The sequence below is a fragment of the Fukomys damarensis genome, unplaced genomic scaffold, assembly GCF_012274545.1.
Source record: "Fukomys damarensis isolate Sample0158 unplaced genomic scaffold, DMR_v1.0_HiC HiC_scaffold_19, whole genome shotgun sequence".
NCBI classification, from domain to species: Eukaryota; Metazoa; Chordata; class Mammalia; order Rodentia; family Bathyergidae; genus Fukomys; species Fukomys damarensis.
The window spans coordinates 24,085,638-24,098,182 of NW_022900931.1; the positions used below are offsets into that span (position 1 = coordinate 24,085,638).

Sequence of the window (12,545 nt, forward strand, 5' to 3'; positions counted from 1 at the left end):
ATCAAAATCCAACTATTACTTCTTTTACTTCTATTCTAAACCTGGCATTTGTCCAGGTAGTGGGGTACCCAACAAAGGCGTGTCCCGACAGAGGCTGAACCTTGCAACTGAAATTGCACATTAAGTTACAGAAGCTGAGTCAGGATTCCTGAGGGGACCCTCTGTGGAAGAGCAGGATGAGCTCTTTGGAACCATGAGTGTGTCTCCTTCCCAGGGAAGGGGAGGAAAATGCAGCGCCCCCCCTCCAAAAAAAGAGCTGGATTCCCAGAGAAGGAAGGAAGCCAGGGCTCAGTGTTTTCTAGGTTAAGTAAGACCTGCTCCAGCTTAGGTCTGGAAACCATCTAAAGAGGAGAAAGAGAAGGCAAGGCAGGAAGAGTCTCCTATTTAAAACGCATGCTTCATGTTCCAGCCTCAGCACGAGTCCCTTTAGCTGAAACAACATGGGACTTATCTCTCCTGAACAATTATTCTGACATCTCTAGAGAAATGTTCTTTGGTGCTTTACTCCTAATATTAAAAATCTATGGGAAGAAAAAAAAAGAATAAATATCATCATTAAGTCTTTGATTCTTAATGAGGACAGTGCCGGCCTCCTAAGAGGTATTTGGAAAAAGTATGTTACGATTGGCATTTGGGGTTACTGTTGGCATTCACTGGTGGGGGCTGAGAGGTAGCCCACATGATGAAAAATTTTCCCCACACATCAAGGACTTGAGATTTCCTATCAGACACTTACGTGGGTGCAAAACATCTGAGCTAAGAATTCATCTACACTACATATAAACACAATTTAATATGTAATCACTTTTTTAAAAAAGGAATAACCACATAAATCTGGAGACTTTGGAGCTTTGTTTGGTTTGAATCTTTACCATGAGTTGTTGAACATCTCAGAAAAAGTCATGAAATTGATGACAACCTCACCCATAGCATTTATTTATTTTTATTTATTTATTTATTTTGGTACCAGGGATAGAACTTGGGACCTTGTACTTGCGAGGCATGCAGCAGAAGCACTGAGCCAAAGCCCCAGCCCTCACCCATCGCATTTAAATCATGAACAGAACACATTTAAATCTGTCTGTGATAGGAGCTTGGCGTTCCTTGAGTCTACATATAAGGGCAAGCATCTGTTCGCTTCATCGTTTCATCTACTAGGTGTGCCCAAGGCATTTCTATACCAAAGTGAATATTATTTTATTATAAAGATGCTTCCTTTATATCTTCACATTACCATTTTAATCACATTTTAGACAAATTATATCACTTGTGAATTTAATTTCAGCAGTGAATAGGGGTTGTTCTCCAATATTTTTATAAGAAGGGAGCTGTATTAGGCAGCTCCATGGTACTACAGTAAAATAATTCCTTCTACAAAGAGAAAAGTTTTATTTAGCCCATGGTTGGGGGTTCCAAAGTCCAGGGTCTGGCAGACCCACTGATTTGACCTCTGGTGGAAAGGAAGGAGAATAGATGGAAAGAAAGAAGAAAGGAAAAAAGAAATCTGCTTCAGAAAAATGTACACAGATGATATCGATTATATAAAAATACACACATTCAAGACAAAGGTGACTGAACCATAGCAATCTCAGGGCTTATGGGCAACCCAAAGTGCCCCCTCTCAGAAGTTCAAGGGCCTTTTGTCAATGTTTAGTACAGCAAAACACTTAGAACTCATCATTTGGTAAAGCAGCTACAACAATAATCTGGCTCACTTTTATAGTCCAGTTTGAGAAGGATGTTTTCTACACAAAAGATCAAACTGTACCCAGCCTCACAGTTACTCCCTAGGTCCTCACAGCCTGAGGGACAAATGACACATCGCTACGGCACCAGGCTCTGTGCACCCTGCCAGCTGGTCAGTTGGTCTCCAGACCCAGCCCTCTACGGGTCTCCACGCCCCCACACAGCTGTTCAGGGCTCTGCTCCCACAGCTATATATTCCCTGTTGCTGCTGTCCATCTGAGCTGCTGCTTTGCCTGTGCCCATAACCTCATCTCCCTACCAACATCCTGCCTCTCCCCAGCGTGGCAGAATGAACAGTCCCACCTCCAAGGAATGTGCTCTTTCCACCCACTTTGGATAGCAGATCCTTTAAATGATTGCAGAGACCTGTTTTCCATAGGAAGCACCCTTCACACGGGCATCTCATCAGGAAGGGAACATACTGAAAAAGCTTTATTGAAGACCAGTGATCTTAGGAGTATTCACACACCTTCACTCTTTCCATACCTAGACTCAAAATTTCTGCCTTTCAGGAATCCAGGGAGGCAACATTCTGTATCACTCCTGTATTTTTGAATAGTGTAAACCCCAGGATCCCAAGAACCTGCTCATCACTACCAAAATAGTCACATAAAGAAGACTCCTGGTGTCCACATGGATCGGCAAGTGTTACGTGTGGTGGGTGCCTAAGAGCCTGAATTCTGGTTTCAGACCACCTGGGTTTGAAAGTGACCTTTGTCATTACCAGATGCAGAACCTTGAGTTGGTTACTTGGCCTCCCTGGAATTCAGTTTCCTTATCTATAAAATAAGTGAATCACATAAATTCTCATAAGATTAAACTGCAGAGTATGTGGAGTTCTGACTGACACAGAAACTGTAGGACTTCCAGTGCTCGGACCCAGGCCACTGGGAGAGGTGTACAGCCAAGCCTGCTTCTAACTTCCCTGCACAGTAGTGTGCATTTGAAAACTTGTTCTCTGACCTCTGTGCCTTTGCAGAAACTTTCCTTAAGAATGTGAGAATTGCTCTGAAGTGTTGCTGGGTCAGTCGTGACTTTGTTTCAAGGAGTCACGTAGACAGCACGGAAGGGCCCTTAAGAGAATGGAAAATCTTTCCTCTGATCTCAAGTAAGATCTTATGCCTGCTCAAAGCCAAGAGAGATCAAACATTCTCTAAGTTCACATGGCAAGAAAAGGACATGATCAAAGCTAAAGCAAACTCAGGATTGACCAAAAAAAATCTAGGACATTTGGCCCCTTGCGTTGTACAGTAATATTGGCATTAGACTCCCATCTCCTCAAAAGCCAGAGGAGCTTCTCACAATAGTTACACCTCTTCACTGCTCTTGCTACAGACCAGTTACATTCAGCTGCTTCGCAAAGTCTTAGTGATAAGGTCATGAACATTATGATAATGACAAGGTAAATGCGTATCTTTAAGCTCTGGGAGTGGCAAAAAGGCAGTGAGGATTGTATTCCAGGCTGGACGAGTGATCAACCAAAAGGAGACAAGTCCTCAGAAGAGAGCAAAAGGCGAATAAAGAGCTGGACAAATGTCAGAGCCCCTTCCGGACAGATAATAAACTTTTAGCAGAAGGCCCGCCCCACCAGGAGGGCTGTGGGAGAGGCGAGCCCTGAGGGAGACAATGGGAAAAGGCAAGGGAGAGACGGACGTTGACCTTTCCGGTCAGTGCAGTGAGGCTGAGGGAGGGTATGAAGCAAGCTCACGTCACAGAGCAGAAGCTCAGAGGCACGGGCACAGATCAGAAGAGCACACAGCAGGAAGCGAACACATTAAACAGAGGAAAAGGCGGAAAACTGCAGAGCTTAGTTGAAATTTCACCTGTTTCATGTCCCTTCCAGATGGCAAGTAGCAGAACAGAAAACACTGACTTAGATGCCCATACCTGTTCTTTGCACCTCATAGCCGCCATCTATGTCTCCCTTAACTACGTTGGCTGTTCTTACCCTTATTCCTCTCCCCGGGCATTTGACGAGTCTGAGCCTACTCCATTGCCTTCTCCCCACTACCTTCTTCAAGGCCTGCCTAGCTCCATGCCTCTCCTTCTCCACTGCCAACCCCATTTCTCAAGGTCCTCCCAGCACAGACACTCCAGTTGGCCAAACAAAAGTCTAATTCAGCATCATGGTTTCTAAAGCATTTCCCCAGGGACAGAAGTTTATCCAAGAACCCTACTTTCACACTGAGATACATTTAACAACAAAAAATCAGGGTGAAAATTCTACCAATATGATTGAAGTGTCAGCAGGCTGGGTCTGAGAGGCCCTTAGGGCTGAAATAAGGAATTCATGCTATCTTTTTAAAAAGATGTTTGCAGGTTCACTGACTCCTGTACAGAAAAAGGAATTTTTAGGACCCAATAGTATACAAGGCCAGAGAAGAGTTTATCAGGATGAACTCAAGAATGGAGAAATGAGACGCATTAAGAGCAGGAGTTGGGTGCATTTAAGGGAGTGTCTTCAAGATGAATCATCTAGTTTGTGTATTTTTACTGTCTCTCAGGTTGCAAGACAAGCTATCTACACACGTATGAGGTTGAGATCTGCTGCCTGCTGCCAGTATTACTGCTTCCTAAAGATGGAGGACCCAGGCGCACGATTTACAGGTGAAAAGCACAGGTTAAGAGCCCAGATTCACAGCCTTGTTGTAAAGAAAAAGAAAAATCTTTAGGAATTTTGTTTTGTTGAATGGATTTCCTAAAAGGGAAAAAAGGCTTGTGTAACTTTTATGTCTGGAAGCTGCAGTTTTTCTTAAAAGTGCAATTGTAAAATCAATTTCCTTGTCTCCTTTCTACCCCATTTTTATTTCTCCTATCATACCTCAAAAGGAGTCCATCAAAGTCCCTCACCATTGCATGTAACTCCATGACTCCACCCATCTTCTCCGAGGACAGCTCAAGTTTGAGCCCTTATTCTTTCCTCACTGGGCCACTATCTCTCTGAGCCCAGTTTCCACTTCCTGCCGCCTTTCTTCAATTTGGTTACCAGAGCTCAGAACACTCATCTGTGTGTTCTCTGGCTCTGGGTTACGAGAAATGAATGTTCAGACTCCACAAGCCAGTCCCCAGGCCCAGCCTCCTCCGGCCTTCTGGAGCTCCCCTTCCCTTCTCCCTGGCACCTCAGCCCAGCCTTACAATGTGCTGTGCAGCCGTCCCTGGGCACAGTGCCATTTCCCACTGTGTGATTATGAAGCTGTTGCCTGCCTGGGCCTGAAACAACCTCTGCTGACTCTCACCAGCCCACACATCCCACTCCCACTAACACCCTGCTTCATGCCGTCTCCTCTTTCATTTTAGCCAAGACAGCAGCTTCCTAAACTGTCCCTGCTTCTGCACCGGTCCCTACCTGGGCTCCAAACTGTCCTATCTTTGCACAACAGCTTGAGTGATCCCATCTTGGAAGAATCAGAACAAGCACCTCCTTTGACTAGACTCCCTATAATGGTCCTCATCTTGCTCCAAGCCAATTTTTAGAACACCTGGAAAGCCCTGTGTGTGCTCTCTTCACCCAATACCCACCATCTTCCCTGGCCTCCCCACTCTTGCACAGATGCCATCTGCACGCGTGCCCTGGGCACCGGGGTGGTTTCCTCCTCCTGAGTTGCTTTTCCTTTCCATAATCTCCATAGCTCATTCCTTTTCCCCTTCAATTCTCTTCAATTCAAAACTCACTATGCCTCATATCATTCCAAGGTCCCTTACCCTGCTCTAATATTTCTTCCAGTATGGTATTTATCAACATCTGAAAAACAGGTTTTGTTATTTATTTAGGTACTGTCTGGCTTCTCCCACAAGAATGTCAGCTTGGTGAGGCCAGGTTTGTGAAGCTGCTCCTTTGTCCTCTACTGCTGGATCACCAGTGATTAGAATGGTTTTCAGCTCACGGGGCTCGGTAAAGTTTTAATTGCATGAATAAATAAAAACTACCCCATTGTATGGTGCAGCCACCTGCCTCGCAAGTGCAAGGTGCTGAATTCGATCCCCAGTACCAAACAACAACAACAACTACCCAGTTGTATTCACACTGTCAGGCCCAATACAAAGGTCACCTTTTGCCACCTTTATCCTGCAGACGTTAAGCTTCCTGTATTCCTAGGGCTCTCTGCTTCTACCTCTGCCAAAGGTGTCTTCTTTTTAGATACATCTCCCTGCCACCAAGGGTATGGGAGCATAGAAGATAATGAATCCTCTGAAGATGCTTAGTCTCAGAGAGGTTGAGAAATGACAAGCATTTTACACGTGGGAGACAGAGCCAGGATTCTGCTGAACCTGAATCCAAGGCTACTTAGCACTCTCTCCATTACCCCCACTTGCTCTCAAAACAAACAAAAATTAAGTAAATAAAACACACAATATAATGCATTTCAGGCTTAATTTCAATCTAATATATAGGAATTCCCAAGAATCGTGTTAAACTAAAGCAAAGAGGGAGATGGAACAGAAAGAAAGGGAGAGAGAGAATGGAAGGAGGAGGAAAGGAGAACAAGAAAAGAAGAATGAAGAAAGGATAACTTCATCCACTTTTTCCTAACTGATGTCCTGTCCAGAGGATGCAACAGCTTTAGCCTAAAAAGGCCAGCTTGAGCATAATTATGCAGCTCTCCCTAGCCCACTCCCTAATAAACACAGGAACGTAACTTTTCATTTTAGCCAGCACCTGCTAGAAGACTTGGTTTCTGCTTTTTATGTGTCTAAAGCAGAAAGCCCAATAATAAGACACTGTGACAAGGTCAGAAGGTTATCATTACTGGAATGATGAAGTCAAGAAAGCTACTTTCACCCAGTGTGGTGGCACATGCCTGTAATCACAGCACTGTGGGAAGCTGAGGCAGTAAGACTGCAAGTTTAAACCCAGCCTGGATAACATAGAGAGACCCTGTCTCAAAAAAGGGATGGGGAGATAGCTCATTATGAGGAACTTGAGTTCCATCCTCAGTATCACAGAAAGAAAAAGAAAGCTACCTTCTATCTAAAAATCTAGCCATCCTTATAATAATGGAAATGTATAAAAATCGCTATTATTTTCACATCGTGTTGACAAAGATTCCCATGATATGCAAAGATGTTATGAACAGAAATTATCCATGGATAGCATACCTGGAATTTGAAGATGCATTTACCAATTTATCTCACTAGGTGGCTCTCACATTTTGACCTGTAACCTAGATTCCTAAACACACAGATTTGGATTTTTGTACATTCATTTCTTATCAAAGGTGGGTTATCTGCATGTACAAATAAAAAAGTGCATGTATTTATGTGCTTAGTTTATAATAGTAACTTTCTAACTAGGTTCTGTGACAAGAAATTATAAATTTCCTGTTAGGATCCCTTGATAAATAAGTATTTCAAAACAAAATTTAAGAAAAATTCAATTCACATCCAGTAAGAAGATCCCATACCTGTAATTTTTTTGGGGGGGGTGAGACAGGGTGTCACTATGTAGTTGAGACTGACCTGGAACTCACTATGTAGCCCAGGTTGGTCTCGAACTCACAGCAATCCTCCTGCCTCAGCCTCCCGAGTGCTGGGATTACAGGCGTGTGCCACCAGGCCTGGCCCATACCTGTAATTTTTAAAGATAAATTAGTTTGTACCAATTTTCTTCCCAGCTCTCTGTCAAAATGAATTCCTAGAAAGTCTAGCTCAGACTAGCAATGAAATTGTACATTTTTAAAATAAACTAAGCTGGCTTAATCTGGAAGACAAAGCTGATGATTTATTTCTGCCACCTCTTTCATGCTAGCTAAAGTCCACTTCAAGCTATAGTGGATTTGTCATTTTCTCCTCCCTTCCTGAGATCCAACTGGCCAACTTTTGACAAGGAACCCAAACTATGGCTATATTCTATAGCGGTTCCAGTGCTTGAAATTGTCTTGACTTGATCTTATTAAATTTCTGACATTCCCTGTTCACTAAGACACACTCGTTCTCTTCCTCTCCCTCCCACCCTCCCACCTGCTCGAGCATCAGCGTGAGCATTAATTCCTCAGGTCAGCAACTCTTGTCTTCTCAGGCAAACAGGCAAACAAGTCCCAGCAGCAACACCGTGCTGTCCTGAGACATGCAGATGTCATCACGAGGAGCTGGAAGTCACAGCCCCTTCACATTCTCACTTCCCTGGCCCAGAAAACAACTGAAATATTGGGATGATTGTGAATCGGCTTTATTTTCCTTTGAGGTGAGATCTGTGGAGAAAGAAGGAAGAAGGTATCGAAGCAAAGGCTTGTTTCTAAATACACTTGAGTGCAATACACAACCCAAGAAAACCCTCACCAACCCCCTTTCTCCCTCCCATCAGCCCCAGAATCAGCTCTACCTTCCTCTCTGTGGCTGTGTCTCTCCATTATTCATTGTGAGTGTCCTCTGCTGAACAGGCTATTCTGAGATGCAGCGAAACATCACAGTTTCTCCACTCTCTGACCCCAGCACAAACCGAATGCTTTGGAGAAACTTAATGTTACAGAGATAGATGCAGGATTTAAAAAGCAAATTCAGGAAAAAATGCAATAAATCCCCAAAACACTAGTGTGGTGTTTCCTTTCTAAATGCTTCACAATGTAAATGGATCAGGAGTGATTTCTCTTAGCTCTTCTGTCAGTTTTCTTTGGCCACTTTTTGAGATTCAAGCTCCATCTAAACAAACTGTTTAATCCAGGGGCTCGTGCTAATCAGCATCCTTCTTCCTCCAGCAAACTTCGCTGTTGATTTCCTCAAACTTATCTTGCAAGTAAACCTGTACAGGTGGACACAAAAGTGAAAATGCTATATCCTATTGTTATATAGTAGTCCCACGGGGTTTTGCCCACACACTTTAGTAGATGTATACTTGTCTCTATGCTGTGAACTAGGTGTCTTTGACTGACATCATTACCTCCTGTCTTAGTTTGTTCTTTAGTTTCTATAACAAAATACTTGAGACTGGGTAATTTACAAAGAAATGAAATCTATTTAGCTCACAATTCTGGAGGGTGGGAGTCTAAAACAATGGCACCAGCTTCTGCTTTGCATCTTGTGAGGGCCTCCTTGCTTCATCATAACATGGCTGAGGGTGTCACAGGTTGAGCTACATATCAAATTAAGTATAAAGCATTTAACCATTGTTCAGGAGGCTTTTAAAGATAAGGTGTTCTTCATGTGACAGATGAAATGAAGTATACATTTTGAGTGAACACAAGTTGTGAATAAATCTCACACACATGATGGTAAAGAAAGAGCTCAGACACCAAATAAAACATTTCAGACGACTCCATTTCATAACCAAACAAATCTAATGCACAGTATTTTGGATGGGGATGCTCATTACCTGGTGTGGCAAAGGAGGCTCAAAACAACAGTGAGGTATTCCCCAACATCTTTTCCTCTTGAAGCCCTGAATAGGGGATAGGTAGGATCATAGGCCCAGGAGTCACACAGAGCTGGGTTCTAATTCTGGGTCTGCAACTGACTAACTTTACACAAATAACTTATACAACTTGTGTCTCAGATTTTTGCATCTATAAAATGGATTAATAATACCTTCCTCAAAAGGTTGGTGTGAGAAGTAAGTGAAATAATGTACATAAAGTGCCCCACAGCATGCGTAGGTGCAGTAATAAATGGTAACTATTATTATCCCCACCCCTGTACCTGATAGTAAATCAGGATCAGAGGAGAGATAGGTAGAGCACAGATGAGTAGGCAAAGGAAAGACCAAGCCAGATTTGTGATCAAAGATGTGCGGAATCCACCAGAACACTGCACAGAGGAGAGCTGGTTCTTTCCCTCCCACTGCCCACACAGTCTCCCAAATATTGCTGCCTGACAGTGTGGCCCAGCCCTGAGTAACCAACAAAGTTGTTTGCATTCCATCCACAGAAGCTTTTGCTGGGAGACCTGATACTAATCTGATAAATTAATTTGCTCTTATGGTCACGTAGTGGTTAGCAGCAGCTTACTGAGTTACCCTCCAGGTGATGTAAGTTGTGTCTAAACCAGAGCCTTATGGATATAAAAGACTTTGGTGTAATTTTGCCTTATCCCCAGTCAGGAAGGAGCCAGCTTGGGATGTAAGTGGAGGATAATACAAACATGGTGCTGCTGAGATCAAGAGGAAACTCAGGTCCCAGGCTGTAGAGACTCAGTTTTCCTCCCTGAAGATGCCAGTCCTTGGAGGTACAGTCATCTATGAGGCCTATGGCTCCTATAAGATCAACTCAGACAAAGAATTTTCAGTTTTGACTTTGAATTGCTTATGATGTCCTAGGGCATCCATACAGGGAATACTGTTCTGCAATGAAAAGAAGAAAACAGCAGACATGTGGATCTTGGGAGCATCATGCTGTAGGGGAAAAGCCAGATCCCAGAGTTGATATGAAATTCTGGAAAATTGTATCTATACTGGCAGACACCCAGGGCCAGAAGTGGCTCTGATTCAAAGAGATGCTAGGGAAGATTTCTAAGGGATGGAAGCATTCTCTGTCCTGATTGAGGTACAACAGGTCAGTAACAATGGCAGATGTCCCCTGAACTGTCTACTTAGGAAGGTACAATTTTATTTTGTGTACAGTATAAAATAAAGTTTATTTAAAGGGAGAAAATGATATCTTAGTCATAGAAGTTGTTCTACCCTGGGAGACAAGTCCTAGCCTCCCCCAACTCTTCTAGCAGGTTAATGCTCGCTCACTGCTTGACAGTTAAAGGAGCACTTTCCCTCTTCTGATCATCACACCCACTTTATGAGGTGGGCATGATTAATGCCACATTACAGGTAAGGAAACAGTGGCACCAGACATCGAAGGGACCTGCCTTTGTCTTCTAACTCAGAACCCCATTTGCTTGCCCTCACCATAGGAAATGGCCTCAGAGACCATGCAGGACTAGGAAAACTGGAGCCCACAGAATATAAATAACTCGACACAGCTGTGCCTTTCCTTCAAGACAGAGACCAAAACTGGAGGCAGGCCTCCTCTCACAATGAATGTAAGGGAGAAATGTTAAGTTGAGGTGATCCTGAATGGAGGGAAAAGGACCTTCACTTCCCACAAATGAGACTTTCAGACCCACATAGAGGATCAAACAAAAACAAAGGCAGGATTTCTTTCCAGAGCTGCAGTCTCCACGTCTGATAGCATGATGCACCCCCACCCCCCAAAAAACCCTGGGGTCCCAATGGTCTTCTAACTTTAACAAACTATAGCAAGAAGCACGCGCATTACCTCACCACAGTCTGGCTTGTTTCCTGGCAGAGATTGTCCAACCCTTGCTCCAACCCCCCTTTCTGCTGGCTTCACACCCTTCACCCATTCCTCCCCACTGAAATCACACAGCTCTAACCCCAGAGAGCCAGCATGAGCTTTCTCCTTCTCAAAGCCCTTAACCTCAGAAAAAAGGCCTCTGGTAACACATGGACTCTTCTGCACCCAGAGTTGAAAAGCATGTGGGGGAGGAGGGTAGAGAGAAGGAAGGAAGAGAAAATACATAATGGTGTGGGCATGGGGTAGGGGGTCCTGAAAGCAGCCATAAGAGAGTGCATGGTGTTAAGTTGGAAGGGCAGACACTAGCAAGAGGGAGGAGGGAGTGTTCTACTCTTAGTTTAGTGTCTTTCTGTTCAGTGTGAATTTTCTAACTAGTACACATGGATTGCATTTATTTATGCATGCCAGTAAAGATAGGCTAGGACAAGAAAATATAAGCCAGGTTTATCTTGTTTTGGAGGGGCAGGTTTATCCTATATGTTTGTATAAAAAGAAGGGGAAAATAAACTCTTAAATAAATAAACAACTATAATTCACCTCCTCTTTCTTCAGTGACCAAAACATGCAAAAATTTTAATCACAGGAAGCTGTGAATAAGTCCCGCAAATGGAAGGAAGCCACAAGGGTTTTAGGAAAGAGGGGCTGCAACAGTGGAGCCTTTAGGGTTGCATTGCACTCTTGGGGTCACTGTGTCTCTGTTTGCACCTTAGTGGCGTTTGCTTCTGTCTGCCATTTAGCCAGCTGTATACAAGTTTTATGCCCTGGGCTCCAACATTTTTCATACTAAAAACGTGTTTAGGGCAGAGACTGTTTTACTATTGAGGGGTTGCTGTCAGAGCTTAAGGCGTGTAAGGTAGAGACTAAATCAACATTTGTTAAATAGGACATGAGTAAGGCAGTCTCAGGCAAAACAGGAGGGCCTGGGACTGACACCACCAGAAGGCTCAGGTAGCAGCCAGCGCCTCCCCGACACGTCTACCTAAACCGTCCCCAGGTCCCCACATCTTCTGCGTGGTAAGGTTCAAACACCTTCGTGTATTTACCAAGACCTTCCCTGCATTGGCCCGCACCTGTTTTCCTGCCCTGGCTCCCAAGACAAATCTGTGCCCAAGCAGTCCAACTGGTCTCCTCGCCACTCCCGAGTGCTCCTCCAGGCACCCTGCCTGCAGGCCCTTGCTCCTTCGTGCCTCTCCCAAACTCTGCCGGATAATCCGGGTCAAGCCAGTTTCTCCCCGTGACTCCCCTGCTGTCTCTCACTGCAGCTTTTCTTGGTAACTGTCCCAGGTCTAGGGTCTGCACAAGCGCAGAGGGAGGACTACCACCAGGGTGTAGTCACATCAGGGATAGAACCAGGGTGGATCAAGCCTGGACTGAGAAAGATCAGCCGATGCCCAGTCCCGCCCACTAGGAGGCGCCTTCAGTCTCATTCTGGTCAAGACGTCTCCAGGTTTTCAAATTTGGTACCAGTCTGACAAGTTTCCTTCCTGCCCCCCCCGTCCCTTTAAGAAGGTAAACCAGGTGAGGCCGAGGCCCCGCCCGGCCGGCCCGGCTCCCCCTCTGCCT

The 12,545-nt window shown here is 44.4% G+C and overlaps 2 long non-coding RNA genes across 2 annotated transcripts in view; one reads left to right on the forward strand and one right to left on the reverse strand.

Annotated features, from left to right (window-relative positions):
* Window positions 1–8,748, reverse strand: part of LOC109118588 — a 19,584-nt gene extending 10,836 nt beyond the window's left edge. Inside the window, exons 1-2 of the long non-coding RNA XR_004518155.1 lie at window positions 8,066–8,748; window positions 7,705–7,934 (exon numbers count right to left, since the gene is read on the reverse strand). This is a non-coding gene — a long non-coding RNA (uncharacterized LOC109118588). The remainder of the gene's footprint in view (window positions 1–7,704; window positions 7,935–8,065) is intronic.
* On the forward strand, window positions 64–6,301 carry LOC109118587. The gene is made up of 2 exons (XR_002025947.2): window positions 64–4,353; window positions 5,518–6,301. It is a non-coding gene; the product is annotated as an uncharacterized LOC109118587 (long non-coding RNA).
* Window positions 8,749–12,545: the final 3,797 nt, after the last annotated feature.